Genomic DNA, 15,609 nt, shown 5'->3' with positions numbered 1-15,609 from the left:
TTTTTTTTTAAGGCCTCAAATATATTTTTTAGCATTTGTACTATGGAATTCACTGTCTTGACTTAGTTTTTCCACAATTTTAAATGAGTAATCGCATGTTTTCAGAAGTTTCTATGGCTTCAATTACGTTTTAGGGCTCAACTTAGGGTTAGGGTTATGAAAACGGTAAGTCTGAGGGTCGAGGCAAGTTCACGGCTGTGTTCAGCAGGTTAAAGAAAGGTTGGGAAATTGGTTCTTTTTCGATTTTGGACGAGTCAAAAATTTTGTATATACTAGTATAGGTACCTATGACCATAACAAGCTATGGAATATATACATATTTTTTCAGGGAAAACATTTTTTTTTAAGGCCTCAAATATATTTTTTAGCATTTGTACTATGGAATTCACTGTCTTGACTTAGTTTTTCCACAATTTTAAATGAGTAATCGCATGTTTTCAGAAGTTTCTATGGCTTCAATTACGTTTTAGGGCTCAACTTAGGGTTAGGGTTATGAAAACGGTAAGTCTGAGGGTCGAGGCAAGTTCACGGCTGTGTTCAGCAGGTTAAAGAAAGGTTGGGAAATTGGTTCTTTTTCGATTTTGGACGAGTCAAAAATTTTGTATATACTAGTATAGGTACCTATGACCATAACAAGCTATGGAATATATACATATTTTTTCAGGGAAAACATTTTTTTTTTAACCCTCTGCGGTCTAGAGCTCCGCCGGCGAAGCTCGACAAGATGAAATTAACTTTCGTTTCTTTTTGGATGATTAACTTCATGTGCTGTTATCATACACAGACGCAACAAAAACATCGACAGAAACCTTAGAATCGCGACTTTCCAATGCGCCCATTGGTAAGAAATATAAATTGTTTTAAATGTTCCAAATTTGATTAATTAGATCATGTATGCTTCGCTAAACTTTACTCATTACTATGTGAATTTCGCTCAGCAGGAAGTCCGCCCAAATCGCATTCACATGCTAACAACATTATAATTACTCTCCATAGAAGGAGACTAAATGAGGGGCGATGCGAGATCCATGTGAGAAATGCCAAGTCTGAGAAAGCGGGATAGAGTGTCACAGAGTGTCGCCTAATTCACTTCTTTTGAAGTGAACATTTCATTTAATTTTGGAAAATGATCCGTCCAGAAGCCGGCACTGATGAAGAACGGTGTCATTTCGAACAGCAAACTGATCCAGCTGAGGATCAACTTCATGCGTAAGTATATTTCTTATGATCATATTGGTAAATATGTGTACTGTATTGCAACGTATCTCTGTGTTTGTAGGAATATCCATCAATGTGCGCGTTTGTAAATTCCCACACTACGAACGATTCGAACTATTGCATCTCAAAATTATAGGCTAGGCTCTCTGCGTCTGGTTGTGTTAGAAGTATCAGGTAGACTGTATGTTTTTCGATCATATTCGAAATAAATAGCTCATGCCTGGCTTGTAGTGGCGTGGCTAGGATTCTAAAACTGATGTCCTTGCACAATCGATATTAGCATACTCTAAGTAAGTTCGGGAAATTGCAATAAAATAACCACTTAGCTAAACAGACCTAGCCTAGTTCAGATTGTGGCATTGTTAGTGATGAGTTGCGTGTAGTTTAGTTGGAATATCAGTGTTTATTTAGTTGAGCTAATGTTTTTTTATTGATAGCTTGCATTATTTGTAAATGTGTGCTGTATTACATTCTCTGTGTGTTTGTAGGAATATTCACTAATATGCGCGCTTGTAAATTCCCACACTACGAATAATTCTAACCATTGCTTCACAAAATTATAGGCTACCTCTCTGTGTCTGGTTGTGTTTGTTTGGTTCTTTGTTTGTATATGATGTCACATTTCATAAATTTTGTTTTCATTAGTTAGTGGTTTGTCCCTTTTTTGTAAAGCACATTTAATTTTCACCTGTTGAAGGAAATGTGCAAAATAAATAAAGTTTGATTTGATTTCACATTTCCTAACAATTTTCTTTTTATTATATTTGCAGAGATGTTTATCAGGAAACACGGCCTAGTTCACCACTAGCTAAGAGGCCAGGCAGACGTTGCTAGAGTACACCAGTCTCATCTCATCTTCCATGCATTTTACTTCAATAAATGTTCTAAAATCAAAAGTTGTCTTTGTTACTGTCTTCTAAATGGCTCACTGAGTCTTTGTCTTAGTGGTGGGGAGGCATGCGTCCAGCTGTGAATAGCCTACTTAGCTGGCAGGTATTCCTACCCAATGCATATTCATTACAGAAAGGCCATTTGCCCTCCCATTCTCACCTGATGTTGAAAAATAGTAGTCACAACACTAACTTTTAGCAATTTATTTTATATTTCTCATTGGATTTGCTAAAATATTTTGTCATCTTTTGATACCCAAGACCTTGAAGAACACATTTCAGTGACCAAAAGTCTTATTCACAATTGTTTAGTGTGTTTTATTACGACATTCCTGTGCATGTTCAAAACTGCTGTTTACAGTTTGTGTGTTTTTAGAGCAGTTTACAATCCACACATTATTATGACCTACTTACTGCTGCCATATTGTTGTAGCTGAGTTTGAAAACAAAGATATGAAACACTTTGGAATCACTGTATATAACGTTGATGAAATTTACACAAATGTCAGAGCATCGCACAATCACCAGTGTGCCTCATTTTACCCTTAGACCCCAGAGAGTTAAGGAACAAAAATAAAGCCCATCCATGGAACAGTCTGACTCTCCTTTATTTGTTACGCTGTAATGGGCTCGGCAACAACGTACTGCATACATCCCAAACGGATGAGTGATTACCGCAACAGGAAATGGGTAGAGTCGCACATGCCTCTAATTCTCCTGTTAACACATTATCCCAGTAATAAAGGCGGTGTTCAGATTTTCATTGCCACAGATAAGCCCGGCTCTTGAGTTGCGTTATTTAGACAAGTGCAAACCCGACAGAGAGAATTTATTGATTCAGCTAATTAATCCCCGTTCCAAAGGGGGATTCTGCTGCTCTGGAGTGACTTAAACGCTCCACACAAATTAAATTGCAAATGTGTTGCTTTTAATGAAATTCTGGTGTAATTAAATTCCAGGACTGTATCAAAACAGCCTGTAATAGCATGCAAAAACTTTCTGCTTTGGAAGTGGTTACCCTAAAATACAATTTGCCATTAATTAATTTCTGATACGGTTCAAGCCAGTGCAAAATGCTTCTCATTATGAAACGAGTGGCAGAAAAATAAACCTATTTTGAATTAAATGCACAACACAGAGATAACACACTTATAAAAATATGGCTGAGAATGAATTGCATTTTAGCTGCAAATAATTTAACAGGAAAACATTTGGCAGGGAAGTGCCTCTGGTAATTACAACCCAAACAGAAATATATATTTGATCATGTCATTATTTTTTTAAAGAAAAAAATTACTCTGATAATGAAACCTGTACAATTGGAATTAATTTGAAATTGTGTTTCATTTACAAAAGAGCAACATACCAATACTTTGTTCTGAAAGGAAATAAATTCTGAACTCAAGGGTTGATTAAGTATTCAGAATGAATTTCAGTCAGCAGTGTAGGAAAGGGTAATCACAAAGTTAAAAGGCCTATTTTCAGGTTAGATTGTGTAGAATATACTGTTGATCCTCTGTTGTTAAAAAAAAAGATTTGTTAGAATTTAAAAATACAGTTCAGTCAAAACACATCCCCTGACAAAGTCTGGCAACGTGTTGTCGTGCCTTAAAAAAGTTCTCAGAAAAACGTGTCGTGCAAATTAACAACACTGACATTTTTGGTTACAGTATCACCATAAAACACAGTCACAAAACATTACCACAAATAGAGATGCAAAGTGAAAGGCATAGCAAAAACCAATTACAAAAAGAACTTCTCAAAATGGAAATAGTTTGCTGTTCCTGGACAACAAAAAAAATTAGAAGAAAATTCCAGAAAAATAAATCGGCACATGTGGTGACTGGGCTGCTCTCCTCCCAGTTAAGTCCCAGATGACTGGAGTGTCACATACCACTGTGTAGCAGAAACCTCCGCGGGCTACACTCTATACCTGCTTACCCACGCTTAGTTATATATAGATCCCAGCGCATCCATCTTGTTAAAAATAGAACTCTTCATAAACACGACCATAAGTTTCTCCTAAATAATTTATGTCGGGTAATTTCGCAAAGCCATCTGTTTGGCGTACAATATATTTGCCTTCACCGATTTCCTTGGGATCAGACGGGAGTGGCTGGGAAGGTGACGGTGGGGATGAGGAAGTGCTGAATAAGGTGGTGTCAGGAGCGGACGAGGAGCGCCCGAGAGCTTGGAGAGAGGCCGTAAGTCCGGCCGAAGCGTGGAATGAGTGAGCGTGGGTTCGGTCGGTACATTTTTCATCATAAGAGAGAGGAATTGCACTTAATTCCCTTGGCTCCAAGAGGAAGGTGGGGGAGGGGGTGGGCTGGAAGACAACAACAGGAAAAACAACCAAAAGAAAGAAGATTTTAAAAACCGCTGACTCGTCTTTGCGCGATCAAGAAAAATAGACGTGGAAACGGCTCTATTCCCAGGCGATCGCCAGCCGCCGAAGCTCCGGCCATGCTTGAAAAATGCCACGCACGCTGTGCACATTCAGGGGCTGTCGATGAATGAAGGAAGATGTTCAGGGGGAAAAAAAAGAAGAAATAAATGGAGGTTTGGATGTGCTGAATTTGCGTTGTGTAAACTCTGTTTTTCTGTGTGCGGTCAGTTGCCCAACGTCATGCATAACAAAAGACAATTGTCCACGTCGCCATAGAAAAACAGAGTCCAGCTTTACTTGTGGGGGGTGCAGTGGTTTGTTTAAACCATCTCCAGATGACCTGGGTTTCTGTAACTCCAGTCTGAACTTACAGATTAAAAAAGTTACAAATGGCTCCCAATCTGCTTGCCTCCCTTAGGCCCTATACATCTGTCAATGGGGTGCCATAGTGACACAGGCCCTTTGCTTTTTCTTGAGCGGGGTTCATCCTAAGGCCCTGAACCACACGTGATGGGACTTCCATGCGTCTCTCTGGAGAAGACTGTAGCTAAAGGAAAAGCCAAGATAGGCTGTTTTCATCATCATATATTTGAATATGTTAAATAGCTGACTAAAACAGTGTGTGCTCACTTGAGTGGAACTTTTGAACCTTGTGAACAACTATAGTTTCAATAAGAGGTATGTTGAGCAATAATTAACAAAAGTGGCTCACCTTTCAGGTACACATGGAATACATTGCAATATGTCAGAAATATGTGGACATAAATATAATGATACATATGTTTATATTATTGTGTTTCATGTATACATACACTGTTTAAGTGTTGCACTATCTGAATAATTTCAGTATGGATTTCAGTATATAAAGAGAAGAATGAATGTAAAAATCTGGACTGCATCAGGCACAGGGCCCATTTTGAGAGAGCGTAAGCAGCCTCCACCCAGTAGCAATGAGAGACAGCACTGTAGGACCTCTGGCAGCTGGAGGGAGGGACCCACCGTCCCCAGGCTCATATTCTGGTCAGGAAAGCCACATAATGCCTGTGTGATGCCGCATGAGTAACACAAAGCCATGGTTTGGGTGGAGGGCCTGCATTTTCCCCTCTGTGTTTGTAAACGTCTGTATTTTGCGGCTTTGTTAGTAGCATATCAACCTGACTTCTGAGCGACCGAGAAATGTGGCCGGTGCCGCTGCTGACAAAGGGAGCGCAGAGAGCAACACTGTGAGCACTGTTTTCAGGCTATGCTGTCTGCCTGTGTGCCAACGCACGATGAAAAACACACAAAGACGAGGACAACACGTTTTACAGAGAGGCTTCTAAATCTGGGCAAAAAAGTACCCAACAACGTTTTTGGAGTTTCTCCGTTTCAAAAAGGGTTTTTTAAATGCAGCGAGGGAGATATAGCATGTCTTGCGGGCGAAGGGAAAACCTGCTTTTCGGAGCACGGGGCTTGGAGGTGTAAGATTCCTCACCCTCTCTCCAGCGAACTCTGGCACTTTTATCTGAGTGACGCGCGGCACCTCCAAAAGACAATATAGCCCGGGCCCCGCTGTGCCCGTCTCGGCCTGAAAGCACATCTGAGGTGCTGAGCGCTGGGTAACGTGGACAGGGCCTGGCCTGGGTACGGCAGCAGCCAGGGATGTTGGGCCAGGGCTAGTTCACACAGGCATGTTTGAGTTCCTTTGCAACCAGAGCTGACATGACACAGCTGAGCTCATGCCATTGACACCCAAGAGCCAGAAAATGAGCCCTTGACTTCAAAAGAATGTCAAATGGAAAACATATGACTACTGTGGTTGTTGCCTGACTGCTATCTAGTCTGTAGTATTTGCACAGTGACACAGTTTTTGTTGTTTTGGCTCTGTACTCCAGCACATTGGATTTGATATGAAATAATGGATAAGAGGTTAAAGTTTACAGACTGTAAGCTTTCATTTGAGAGTATGTACATTCATATTGGGTCATCTGTGTATAAATTACAGCCCTTTCTATACATAGTCCTCCCATTTTTGGGGACATAAAGTAATTGGAAAATTGGCTGCATAGCTGTTTCTTGCCCAGCTGTGTACTGTCACATCATTAGCTCATACATAAGAAAGTCTAGAGTTGATTCTAGGTGTGGCAATTGCATTTGGAGTCTGTTGCTGTTGTCTCTGAACATAAGGGCCAAATAAGAGTGAATTTCAGTAAAGCAGGCCGTCCTGAGGCTGAAAAATCATAATGAAACAAAAAAGAGGCATAGCCAGAACATTTCAATAAGAATGCATTGGCGACAGCCTGGTCCACCACAGAAGACCACTGTAGTGGATGACTGAAGAATACTTTCAACTGTTAAGAAAAAACACTTTTTAGATCAAGAACACTCTCCAGGATAAAGACATAGAATACCATAAAGAGAGGACTACACTAGCATAACCTCACCGCTGAAGGTTCACCGCTAGATGCAAACCACTGGTAAGCTTCAGGAACAGAATGACCAGGTCAGAGTTTGCTAATAACAACTGTGGAGTTCTGGAACAAAGTCTTATTGGACAGATGAGAGGAGTATTAATCTATACCAAAGTGATGGAAAGGAGAAAGTATGGAGAAAGAAAGGAACTGCTTATGAAAATAACTGCTTATGATCTGAAGCATACCACCTGATCTGTGATACATGGTGGAGATAATGTTATGGCTTAGGCATGTATGGCTGCCACTGCAACTGGCTCACTTGTCATGTGACTGCTGACAGAAGCAGGATGAATTCTGAATTGTACAGAAACATCTTCTCAGATCCAACCCCTGGCATGTCTGGCAAAGCATCACCAGAGAAGATATCCAGCAGACTTCAAGCAGTCATCAAATGCATCAAAGATTTGCAACTAAGTAGTAAATATGATGACATAATTTGAAAATTTTCCAATTACTTCAGGTTCCCTAAAATGAGAACTATGTATAAAAAGGGTCCAAAGGGTCCTATACTGTATGTGTGCGCAAACACACACACACTCCAAATAAATAGCACTTGCTACACCGGCTGCACTGTGTCTTTGGCAGTGTCTCAAATTTCTGTGCAAGTTTGCAATTTTTATGCTCACCAAAACCACCTAGTATACCATTTTACACAGAGCAGTGCATGGTCTTCCTTGTTTTTATGGGGAACATTTGCTCAATGTGGCTCTTGTTTTCTGCTGTGAAAAGTACCAATTAAGCAGACAGCGGCTCCTTCCTTGCCTGTTGGTAATGGGGAAATCTGCTCTCCAGGACTATTATTAAGGCATTCTTTTGGGTGAATCTGCATATTAAGGCTTTGTGTTTGGTGTATCTGTATACCACTGTACTTCTGTTGGGTCTTACAGCTGAATGGGACCGAAATAAAGCCTGCATTCTCAACAACAATTGATGTTTCAACATGGTAGTCAGGTCTCCTCTTATGAATCCTATCCCTATTTTAGCATTGCTTAAAAAAAGCCAAAGTTAGAGAGCAGTTAGCAGTAGACAGGAAGTACTGTAGTATTTATGAAAGATTTATGAAATACTTGAGTGATGAAATCACATATTTCAAAGCCTTTTTAAATTAACAATTTAAGATAATTTATGTGACAATAATGCTCTGGGGTTGTGCTGAGTTTCCTCCAATTAGAGACTGTAGAACTGGGGGGGGGGAGGGGGGTGGCATTGCACTTGCCTCCATTTTTAGTTCAGGAAAGGAACCTTCCTCTCTGCCTCTTCTCAGACCTGACGGCTGATTATCACTGTATTTCTGTTCTCCTGTTTGTTTTAATAAGACGAAACCCACAAGGCAAAATTAGGAGGTGCTGCTTTGCATTAGCAGGTGAACATCTCCGTGCTGCGAGCCCCGAGCTCCGTTTCCATGACGCTCCCCCCGAGAGACGGATGACATCGATTTTCACCTCCGCCACACTCCTGCCTCCGGCGGACAAATTTCCCATCAGCAGCTATAAGCGAGGTGAGGCGTGCAGAAGGCCGGGTGCAGCGGAGAGGGAGACAGAGCGCTTGTTTAGAGTGCGCTGGTTGCTGCCTGGCTGGAGGTGGGCAGGGATGCAGAGACAAAGGGACTGGTTTATTTGAAGAGCAACATTGGAAAACTGGCAAATGGCTGGCAAACGCACAAGGAGATTTCATTGTACAATATAGCAAAATAGGTTGATTAGTGTCCTGAGTTGCAATTGGTCACATCTTTAAACTATTACTGAAGAAAGCTCACGGCTTGATTTTGTCAGTGTACATTTTGATAAACCTGGTGGATTCAGAAACTCTTCCCGTTGATATTTCTGATAATATGTACATGAAAACCACAAATAAAAACATCAAGCTTTGAGATTTAACAGTTAACATCTGCATCTGAGGCCAAAAGACCTTTTGAAGAGGCCCACCCGTCGCACCTGGACAGTGCTGAGAGAGGATACATTCATTAGTGCTACAGTACCTTCTGGTGGGGAGTATCTACAGCCAATGCTCAATCCCTCAGAGTGCATACACTCTATTACAGTCACTCCCTTTACACTCTTCCTTACGCAGAAACATGGGGGAGAACTGCCTGTACAGCATGTACAATTTCACACTTGTCTGTAACCTACTTAAGCAGCGGTTTTTCTACATTATTTATTTATTTACCAGAACAATTGAGGCAGGGCACCTTGCCCAAGAACAGAGCAGCAGCATAGCCTCTCGAGATTCAAACCTGTGACTTTCAGGCGCAGAATCCATGTTGCTCTCCTTGGCGCCAGGAGCCAAACTTTTACCCGTGACCTCTTTTCATATGGTTATGGCAATAGGTTTTTAACAGCTGTTTTTCTCACCTGCGTTTCTGTCCTCCAGCAACTTGGGGCCAATAAAGATAACTGAACCTAGGAAGAGGTCTTGACTTGATTCCGAAGCTGAACTTGAAGATGTTCCTTAAATTAAAGTGGTACAGTACAGTAGTTTGCTGTGGATCAACTTCTGTGATGACAGGGTAGCTTCAACAGTAAGGATTTAGCTGAAGTCGGTGTACCTATGCAGTGAACAGAAAGTATTACCCTCTGGAACCATTCCCATCCTGATCAATCAATTCTGCTGGCTTTACACTTATAAGCTCTGGCTATTTACCATTGTAAAAGGTAAACTTGTCACATCTGTTGAGTATGAGTATGTATATGTAGATTATATATATATATATATATATATATATATATATATATATATATATATTTCTTAATAGGTAGTTGTCAGAGAGATTTATTTATTTATTTATTTATTACAAATCTAAATAAAATACAATATAATTTTTATATAAATCTATATACATAAATCTAAACACAATCCTGTTTAATTATATACCTATGTACTCACAGTGTGTGAAACATATTTGAATTGGTAGACCTCTGAATGCAACTTCAAAAGACACAGACTAACCCAGGGGGTCTTTGTTCTTCAATAACTGCAATAAACAGACTTGAAATGTAAATATTATCCCATTGGAAGAGTTCTGAATTGCCATAACTCAGACAAATCCCTAGGAGTCAGCTCAAATTAATGCCTAATTTGAACTATTTATGGACCTGTTATTTGGTGAGATTTGTAGGTTATATTTGATATAATTTTTATATACTTCGATTTATGCGCCTTTTTGGAAATATCCACTGGTGTAATAATATTTTTGTTGTGATGACTAAACAGGAGTTTTCTGTGGATATTTTCTGCATGTTGAAAAAAATCTGACTAATGTGAATGTTTTAGTCCACTGTTTTATTTTATTTCAGCTCCATTAAACTCCTAACACCTGGCGATTCATTTTTGTCCGCTGTTGGGAACATGAGTCTCTTAACATGAGATCTTAATCTCAAGAACCATATGTTCCACTATGCTGAAACCTACACGATACAAGGGACATGTAATAAAAAGAAAATGAATAATATTTTTGAAAATATTTTCACTGCAACATGTTTTGCCATGCAAGACACTTATTATGTCAAAAAATAATTATACATTTATTCTGCTGTGTCTCGGGAGGATAATGTATAAAAGGTAGTGATAAAAAGTCAATAGAACTAAGCCTAATAAGACTAATAAGAATTCTTTTTTGTTTAATATTCATTTATATTTATAACTGACAGAAATGTAATGGTAAAGGGAGATGGGTAATAATGTGGATAATAGATCATTAAATAGTGAATGGTGGAGGAAGACGGATAATAGCTTTTCACTCACTATTCTGATCACAATTTGTTGGCGAGAGTTCCGGAACCTCCGGGGAGCTGTCCCTCAGACAGGACAGGCCTCGGCATGCGGCGTGCCTGTGACTCCGCGCGGCGGCGGCGGTGGCGTCACCCCGCGATGCCGCTTCGTCGGGGCCCCGGCGGGGACGGCGGGAAGATGAGACGTCTGGCTGGCCCCTGATACACGCTCTCGGCGGTCTCTGCTGACCTTTCCGCGGGGACCGAAGGGAGCGTGCCGCCAGAACAAGCCCCGACGCGCCGCGCAGCGCGCGTACCCTCACCGAACGAACGGAAAATTAAACGGGGAAAAGAGGAGATTGCCGTTGCATTTCTGCACCCGAGGCCTCGCTGTGGGCGGTTGGAGCATCGCTGTCATTGCTAGCGTTGTTTTTTTAATGATTTAAACACGGGGTGAGGCATTCCTACGCTGCATGTGCACCTTTGGAAAACCGTTAGCAGGATTCCTGAGTCCTTTTTTTTAAAATTTGGATTTTCCATCTGGTCAAGCTGTGTGTACGCCGCTGCTGTCGTATCATTTCCTGGCCTTGTTCTTCGACGTCCCCCAAGCTTGTTCGTCCAGCATATTCTTTGCAGGCCATCTTCAGCAGAGTCTTTTCAGCACTGTTCCAGACATGCAGCGCAGCCCCAAGCTGCAGGGGGGAAAAAACGGGGGTTTCTGCCAATGCTGGTCTGCTCCAGGGGCCGTGAGAGTCCAAGAGCTTTGAGCAGATGGAGCCAGGGCTGGCTCGACCTGTTACCTTCATCTGCACTCAGAGAGAGGGGGAACAAGCGAACCACAAGTGCACAGAGCACAAAGCCAAGTGCTCTAATGACACCAGTGTAATTCAGGACAGACTTGTCTTTAAAATGATTGACTTCGACTACCTATATTCAGTCTTCCTTGTGTGCAAAGAAATGCGTTTATCGTTTTTATCACTTTTATTTTCAGATTAGGATAATGCAGCTTGTCAACTGATGCACCTTAAACATTCTTTGTAATTAATTAAGAAGCCTGACGTCCACAATTAAAATGCACAGCATGTGTCTGTTGTGTAACGGAAGAACCGAAAATTAGATGGATAAACACTGAGTCAAATTGTCACTTGCCACTCCTGTGATGCATTTGAATGTATTGTTTCCTTAAAGACAGTTCATCGCGTCCCCCCATTGTAAGCACCCATGCCATAGGTAATATCGGTCATCGCTGTTCATTTTTCCATTGAAGGGGGAAGTGAGCTCCTGATCAGCCCCAACTTATGTAGAATAAGGAATACGGCTAATACGTCACAGTAGATGGGTTAGGCTACTGGGGATTGTAGTGGAAAATGTATTATTAATGCAGCAAGTTTGCAGTAGAACCTACAATGTGCTACATTGGCAGCTGAAAATCACATTTGCAGAAATTTCTGAATAGAGGCCTATTATACAGTTTAGGAATCGTTGCAAGCACATGGATCAAATAGCATGTACTGTAGCTACTACAACTGCAAATCAAATAGCTACTAACTACTAACGACAACAGATATGCCTATGACTATTTGCAAGGCAAGTAGTTACTAACCACTAAAGACAACAGATATGCTTGTTATTATTCTAATTTCTCATTTTTGGGTGACATAAAGTGGAAGAAGCAGAATGTTTCCCTTAATATCAAAAAATTGTCTCTTAAGTGACTCATAGACTTATAGCAAAGTTGGCACTAGTCTACAATCTTCCTTGTTCCCCTAATACAGGAATAGGCAATTCCATTCCTGGAAGGTTTTCATTTCCACCAATTACCCTGGCTCACTTAGCTAATTACCAGTATACAATAGCACTGGTTCACTCATAGATTAGATCACAATAAAATGTTTCATATAGGGCCACTATAACAATATTCAGCTGCCATTCATGAGCTTGTCAAGAAATTTGGCAAACATGTCAGATCAAGTAGATGAGTTGCCTTGTTAAATAATTAAGAGTTGACTCCTCATTGTCTACCCCTACCCTAAGAGTTTTGTAAAACTTATTTTAAAACGTGATTGTCTCCATTTGTTTTATACCTGAACCTGTTTTCTGGAATTTTTGATTTCTTCATGACTGAGCAACAGTTGTCTCAACAATATGATGTCATTGGATATATTCACTGAAGGAGGGAATTATCTTGTGAAGACATATGTGAGCCTTCAATATTCATCTTTATACACTAACTAATGGACGAAAGCTCATACACCTGGCAACGTCTATGGGAGTTGAGACAGACTGAGTATTCAGCAATCTGTAGTTCTGAGGGTTAAGGAGATGATGTGTGGTGGGGAATAACAAAGTTCATATCAGAATTAATCAGATAGAGTATGATATGTTGTGTTAGTCGCTTTGGATAAGAGCGTCTGCTAAATGTCTATAATGTCATGTATTATACAGGATTGACAAACTCGGGTGGAAATTCTATCTTGGCTTTGTGCTTGTCTGCACCACAGATAAATATGCGCTCACATGCACACAAAACGACAAATAGCACACCAATATTAATGGGCGATGAAGACACAGTGGTCGCACTAGCTCATGGAATGCTGCGTCTTTTGGAACGTAGGACATTTCAAAATCTGTGTTTTATACTAATTCACTTGCTTTCTGATAAAAACAACCGTTTTTTGCCGTAATATCCGAACTCACAATAACATCACAATAAATGTATGTTGTTCAAAGCTTGTAACGGAAGCGGAATGAAATAGCAGGATTAGTGGGAGGAAATACGATAAAAGTAATGTTTTGCCTTTCTGGTCAAAACACATTTTTGCCATACAAGCTAATAATATTTTTAAAAAACCCTGAGAGCGATTTATTTTAGTTTACTAATGTTCAGCATGCTAGCTCGACCTTGACCATCTTGTTTTCGACATTTCATTCCAAATAAGTGCTTTCTCTTTCAATCATGCTGCCCTATCAATGGCTTTATAAATACTACAATCGATAAACAATGCAAATTTCAGACACTGAATGACAATTAGCACAAAGAAACAGGAGTAATTATTTTGTTGTGGCTCGTCTGGGTCATCGGCCACTGTAATTTGTAAAAAAAGACCTCAGAATATCTGTGTTTATAGAACGCAGTGTATTTTGTCCTGTGTTTTTCCTCTTTTTGCGTAAAAAGTGGTCACACTTTTTAATGTGACCACTGATGCGGGGGGTATAACTCAAAATTTTAATGGTTTCGTCTACAGCACCCTTCACAGTGTGTGACTATCGTTATTTGGAGGAAAAACTAGACAATAAGAATGACCCCAGCCTTATTTTGGCTGCTGGTTGGGGTCCAAATGCGCTCTCTCTCTCTCCCCAGGTAAACATCTGAGTTTCTATCAGCGGCCAGCAATGTGTGAAATGGTGCCCATCTCGGTCCCTGTGTGGCCCTGCACCCCTCCTCTTCGCCGGAGAACCCTGTAGCTCCGCTTGTCTATTGTTCGCGGGGGACGAGACATTTTGGAGAGCGAGGCCCGTGTTGATTCTGTGTCTAGCCCGGTGAGGCTCCAGGGCACAGGACCTTATCCATCACTCTGATTAACGTGCCACTGGGTGCCCCCTCTCCTCGCTAGATTAGCCATGGAGGATGCTGCCCTGTTGTCTCAAGTGCATTTTTCTATTGAATTATCTTTTTGGAATTATTGCTACTGTTACTAGCTTTATCCCTAGTGCCTGATTCTTCTACCTTTAAGTAATAGTGATACTGTAATTCTGGTAGAAATAATAATCATTATTATTATTATTATTATTATTATTATTATTATTATTATATTGTGATTTAAACTTGTGACTATTAAGTATTAAAGCATGAACAAACTGGCCTTCCTTTTAATGTTTTAATCCTTGCAGTGTGGTTTGAATGGCTGGTGGGATGGAAGGCGAATGGAAATCTCAGCTCTACATAATCCAGGGTATCATTTCACTTCCACTTAGCATTTGGATTGCATGCTAAAAGGTGGCCTGTGCAGTGGCTCCAGTCAGTCATTCAATAGTTCTTGATGAGGAAGCTAGAGAAAGAGAGGTTAAGATAATGAAATAGCCGGGTAGAGTAGTGAAAATCAGGGGGTATTTCAGGAGGGTATGAGGATGGTGGAGGATGCAGGGTGAGGGCCGCTATCAAACTAATTTTCAAAAGTATAACTTTACGTCTGAAGTCAGCATTTTGAATTTCACCGTGTCTGATCATATTTAACTCGCCCCTTTTACGCAGTGATCAATTTTCAAAATTAGGCACATCTTATTTTCCTTGTTATATGGTGGGAAAGCGTAGGAGAGGGGGATTTGAGGGCATTTCGTCATGTCAAAATATTAAAACCCCCAGGGGGTAACTTGTAGCACAATTAGATGCAGCACAGAATCTACACAGAGTGTTTCTCTGTACAGAATGAGATATCTTTCAAGGGTTATCCATTTAAATGCTGTAGTTTAACTGGGATAAAAGCTACAGGGTTGAAAGAAACTTAGTTATGCTACCAGCCAGCAAATCCTTGGTGGCCATGCAGAGATGATCCCAATTTGCTTCTTAGCAATGCTCTTACATCCCACAGTGATAAATTATTAAATCTGAGATTCACCAGAGCGCTCTGCTAATATGGAACTGCTTGGTCCGTCTGCACGTTTTTACCTAATTTAATATCACAGTTAATTTAAAAAACATACAGACATTACACGACTCTTTAAATTGAACAGTTTGCTACAGTGGTACATGAGGAAATCATTATAATACTGTGCCACATTTCCTGAAGCTGCAATCACAGCATAATCTGATGTTGATAAAAAATCAAACCAAGTCGTTTTGCGAGAACACATTTCTGGTGAGGATGCTGGAAACAAGCTTTTTCCTCCATTTTTAAAATAATGTGCTGCTGAATCACATACTAATCACAACTGCAGCTGAGCCAGTTATATTCTGA

At 40.5% G+C, this 15,609-nt stretch overlaps 1 long non-coding RNA gene across 1 annotated transcript in view; it reads left to right on the top strand.

The window, feature by feature from the left end:
- LOC135239529 (uncharacterized) overlaps positions 1-14,401 on the top strand; it is a 181,458-nt gene extending 167,057 nt beyond the window's left edge. Inside the window, exons 2-3 of the long non-coding RNA XR_010325402.1 lie at positions 8,311-8,445; positions 14,016-14,401. This is a non-coding gene — a long non-coding RNA (uncharacterized LOC135239529). The remainder of the gene's footprint in view (positions 1-8,310; positions 8,446-14,015) is intronic.
- Positions 14,402-15,609: the final 1,208 nt, after the last annotated feature.

This window comes from Anguilla rostrata, chromosome 14, assembly GCF_018555375.3.
Source record: "Anguilla rostrata isolate EN2019 chromosome 14, ASM1855537v3, whole genome shotgun sequence".
Classification (NCBI taxonomy): domain Eukaryota; kingdom Metazoa; phylum Chordata; class Actinopteri; order Anguilliformes; family Anguillidae; genus Anguilla; species Anguilla rostrata.
This window is presented reverse-complemented; position numbering and strand designations above follow the sequence as displayed.